Source organism: Sinocyclocheilus anshuiensis, unplaced genomic scaffold (assembly GCF_001515605.1).
Source record: "Sinocyclocheilus anshuiensis isolate Anshui unplaced genomic scaffold, SAMN03320099.WGS_v1.1 scaffold98, whole genome shotgun sequence".
Taxonomy (NCBI): Eukaryota; Metazoa; Chordata; class Actinopteri; order Cypriniformes; family Cyprinidae; genus Sinocyclocheilus; species Sinocyclocheilus anshuiensis.
This window is the reverse complement of record NW_015544128.1, coordinates 30687-35481: the sequence shown is the minus strand read 5'-3', so window position 1 is coordinate 35481 and position 4795 is coordinate 30687. Positions and strand designations below refer to the sequence as shown.

General features: G+C 40.0%; 1 long non-coding RNA gene across 1 annotated transcript; it reads right to left on the bottom strand.

The window, feature by feature from the left end:
* Positions 1-3441: 3441 nt before the first annotated feature.
* On the bottom strand, positions 3442-4130 carry LOC107694854 (uncharacterized). The gene is made up of 2 exons (XR_001634928.1): positions 4076-4130; positions 3442-3739 (listed from the first exon to the last, which is right to left on the bottom strand). It is a non-coding gene; the product is annotated as an uncharacterized LOC107694854 (long non-coding RNA).
* Positions 4131-4795: the final 665 nt, after the last annotated feature.

Genomic DNA, 4795 nt, shown 5'->3' with positions numbered 1-4795 from the left:
AGAATATCCCTTTGGATTTGAGACTTTAGTCTTTGCAACTTTACAGATCTTCTTTATGCACCAAGAGCTTGTAACCACCATCTTTGGAGGCTCCATTGTTTACGCAATAAACAAATTGTCTTCCAAACAGGGGGAGCCTGGAGGAGTCCGGCCAGCCCCTGCAAGGGCCTCGGCTTCATTCTGGTTGCCAGGTGAATGGAGCAAGACCATCCCTGAGCAGGACCAGAGGTGGACTGCCAAGAGTGTACTTCACTCTGGCAAGCTGTTCCCAGATTTTAAGCTTTGGTATAAGCATCCTGTCTCAGCCCTCAGTTACCACCAGATACCAACAACTGGTTCTTCACCCTATGGCTCTATGGCCTACAATGGTGGATTCCACAACACTTAAGGTGAGCTAATTGAAAATTATATTTAATGTAGCATCACATATCTGTTAAAATACTGTTATGAAGTTTCAGTACATCTTATGGTGGATTCCACAACACTTAAGGTGAGATAATTGAAAATTATATTTAATGTAGCATCACATATCTGTTAAAATACTGTTATGAAGTTTCAGTACATCTTATGGTGGATTCCACAACACTTAAGGTGAGCTAATTGAAAATTATATTTAATGTAGCATCACATATCTGTTAAAATACTGTTATGAAGTTTCAGTACATCTTATGTCTTTCTACTGTTGTTTTATAAGCCTGCCACTGCCACTGAATCTCCAGCTGCACCCCACAGTCTGAGGCTTCAGACACGGCTCCTGGCGTAATGCAATTAATGTGATGTACTTTATTGCAATTAACTTTATTTCTCTTTTTAGTTCGCCAAACTTGTGACAAGAACCTGATGGGCTATGGCATCCACAAGAGGGCTCGGAGGGTCCTGGACATCGACAGATACAGATGGTGACAGAGACACTCGGTTGCATTGTGTGATCTGGCTGCTGTACGTGTATGACTGAGGCTAATTTTTTCAGGTTCTGTGCCATTTACCAGAGTCCCAAGAAAAAGGGGACTGGTACAGTGTTCAGATGGGATCTCATCCTGGAGGACTACAGGATAATTGAAACGATTGCACCTATTTCTTGTGGTGTGCTCCAGGGTTCCCTTCTTTGGATTTGAGACTTTAGTCTTTGCAACTTTACAGATCTTCTTTATGCACCAAGAGCTTGTAACCACCATCTTTGGAGGCTCCATTGTTTACGCAATAAACAAATTGTCTTCCAAACAGGGGGAGCCTGGAGGAGTCCGGCCAGCCCCTGCAAGGGCCTCGGCTTCATTCTGGTTGCCAGGTGAATGGAGCAAGACCATCCCTGAGCAGGACCAGAGGTGGACTGCCAAGAGTGTACTTCACTCTGGCAAGCTGTTCCCAGATTTTAAGCTTTGGTATAAGCATCCTGTCTCAGCCCTCAGTTACCACCAGATACCAACAACTGGTTCTTCACCCTATGGCTCTATGGCCTACAATGGTGGATTCCACAACACTTAAGGTGAGGTAATTGAAAATTATATTTAATGTAGCATCACATATCTGTTAAAATACTGTTATGAAGTTTCAGTACATCTTATGTCTTTCTACTGTTGTTTTATAAGCCTGCCACTGCCACTGAATCTCCAGCTGCACCCCACAGTCTGAGGCTTCAGACACGGCTCCTGGCGTAATGCAATTAATGTGATGTACTTTATTGCAATTAACTTTATTTCTCTTTTTAGTTCGCCAAGCTTGTGACAAGAACCTGATGGACTACAGGATAATTGAAACGATTGCACCTATTTCTTGTGGTGTGCTCCAGGGTTCCCTTCTTGGTTCGGAAAGAAGACAGGAGAGGTAAAATAGGCATGGCAAAATGAGACACAGTTGAGAACCATAATCTAATAAAGTAATCAGCATTCTCATGGGAACGCCAATTGCCACAATCCCAACACAGAAAGACAAGAGTAAATAAATACATGTACAATACAATACAATACAATAAATCCACAAGAGAAGATAGACAGACACCACAGCGTCGTGACTCAGACGACACTCAGCACTAACCCCACTACTCTCATCCCCACCTATTCCATATCTACATGAGTTGATGATATCAATTCTCAAATGTCCTATAGCTTCCATAACACTGACCAAAAGCTGCTGGTTGGTAACCTCTCTGTTCAGTTGGTTAATACCGCTGGTGTTTTAGGCCTTCCAGTGCTATCAGAAATCTTGGTATGATTTTCAATCTTTCTCTCACCTTTTATTTCTCACGTTGACTAACTTATCAAAGCAACCTGCTTATACCTTCATAACATTGCTTGCCTTCATCCTACTCTAAATATCAAAGGTGCAGAAATTCTTGTACACACTTTATCACCTCCCCGACTACTGAATCTCTCTTTACTATGGCCTGCCCATCAAGATGATGAATAATCTTGGAAACATTCTGAACTCAGCTGCTCAAGGTCTTATGGGTTTGGATTGTCATAAGAGTAAATAACGACAAAGGTAACATTTTTTAATACATTTAGCCCTGTCATGGACTGGCGATTTGTCCATGGTGTTTCCCTGCCTTCGGCCCGAGATATGGGATCAGCTCCAGCAGCCCGCAAGCCTACAAGCAGTGTGGAGAATGAAGCAATTCTTTAAAATACTTTCTCTAATATATACTGTAATTAACAAGAAAAGGAAGGAAGACAAACTGCTTAAGATTGTTTATTGCAGCAAATTAATTAGAAAGGAAACAGTAAGTACAGGCATGCTACTGGAAGAACAACAAAGAATAAACTGTGCTGATAACATTCAGACCTGCGCACAACTATAATAATATTTCCATGCTTTTCTTGTATACATTTATAGTTGCCTGGCATTTCCAGAGTTCTACAATCAGTAAACATATCCAGATATTACAACATTCAATTGAAATCGACTAAATAAGCAAAAATACACCTACAATCTATGGGAACAAGTCATTTTGTTCGGTTTATATCAATTTATTGATAATCTTCAAGTTACGTTGTTGCTTTTCCCAGCAAGGTACAAGTTTGACTCGTAAATTTTGATTCAAAGGAAATCAACACATGGAATTCATAAAGAGATGAAGGATGCAAGTAAAAGAAGTAGTCTTTAGTAGGTAACAATCAGATGTAGCATTTTTTCTTGTCAAACTCTTGGGTCTCGGGGTCTCACATTTGCATGACTTTTCAGTGTGATGGCAAATTATTATTATATTATTACACTTGACTACAATTGAATTGTCTTCCAGAATGAATGCACAGATGATTATAAAAATCTCTCCTTTTTCTAAACCACTTCCCACTAAGGAAAATGGCCATTTCTTCTCAGAATGCGTTCGCAAATTACGTTTCATGCTGCGTTGACATGTGAAACTCTTCTCACACTGAAGACACTTGTAAGGCTTCTCTCCAGTGTGAACTCTCATGTGAATCTTTGAGGTTATCTTCTCTTGAGAAACTCTTTCCACAGTGATGGCACATGAGAGGCTTTTCTCAGATGTGAATTTTAACATGATCCTGAAGGTGATTCGTGTCTGTGAAACTCCTTTCGCACTGATGACATTTAAATCCGTTCTCTGAGTGAATCTTCATGTGACTAATAAGGTTTGCATTATATCTGAAACTCTTTCCACACTGATCACATGTGAATGGATTCTCTCCAGTGTGAATTCTAATGTGAGTCTTTAGGTTTGTTTTATTCGTGAAACTCTTTCCACACTGAGGGCAGGTGAAAGGCTTCTCTCCAGTGTGAACTCTCATGTGGGCATTAAGGAGTTTTTCTTGTGTAAATCTCCTTCCACACTGTTGACATTCAAATTGCTTCTCTCCAGTGTGAATGCTCATGTGAGTCTGAAGGTTTTCTTTTAGTCTGAAACCCTTTCCACACCGAGGGCAGGTGTAAGGTTTCTCTCCAGTGTGAATTACCATGTGGGCATCAAAGGTTCTTTTCTGTGTAAAACACTTTCCACACTGAGAGCATGTGAATGGATTCTTTTCCATGTGAATAATCATGTGAGTCTTAAGATATCTATTTAGTGTGAAACTCTTCTCACACAGTTTGCAGGTGAACGGCTTCTCTCCTGTGTGACTTCTCATGTGAACTTTAAGTTGACTATTTTGTGTGAAACTCTTTCCACACTGATTACACATGTAAGGTTTCTTTCCAGTGTGAATTATCATGTGAGTCTTAAGCTCTGCATTTCGTCTGAAACTGTTCCCACACTGATCACATGTGAAAGGCTTCTCTCCAGTGTGAATTCTCATGTGGACATTAAGTTGACTTTTCTGTGTGAAACTCTTTCCACACAGTTTACAGGTGTGAAGTCTCTCTCCAGTGTGAATTTTCATGTGGGCATTAAGGTAATATTTCCGTGTAAAACTCTTTCCACACTGAGGGCATATGAACGGTTTCTTTTCAATGTGAGTTTTCATGTGGACTTTAAGGCATCTTTTTTGATTGAAAACTTGTCCACACTGTTGGCAGGTGAAAGAGCTCTCTCCAGCATGATGGGGAGTTAAGTGGGAATTAAGGTTTGTAGTTTGTGTTTTTTGAGCTTTTTTAGGTGAGGAAGTCTTTTCAGTCTGTGAGCAACTAATTGATTCTTCTTCAGTTTTGAAATCATGCTGTTTCTCATTTTGATCTTTATCTTCTGTTTCATTCAGTTCTTGACTCTCCTCTTTCAGCGCCATGAAAAGAGACAAATACAAGTTAACACCAGTTTAATGGCACAAAGCAACAGATATCAAAACATTTACACTAGTGCTGTCAATCAATTCAAAAAAATAACTATGTGACAAACATAATTTCA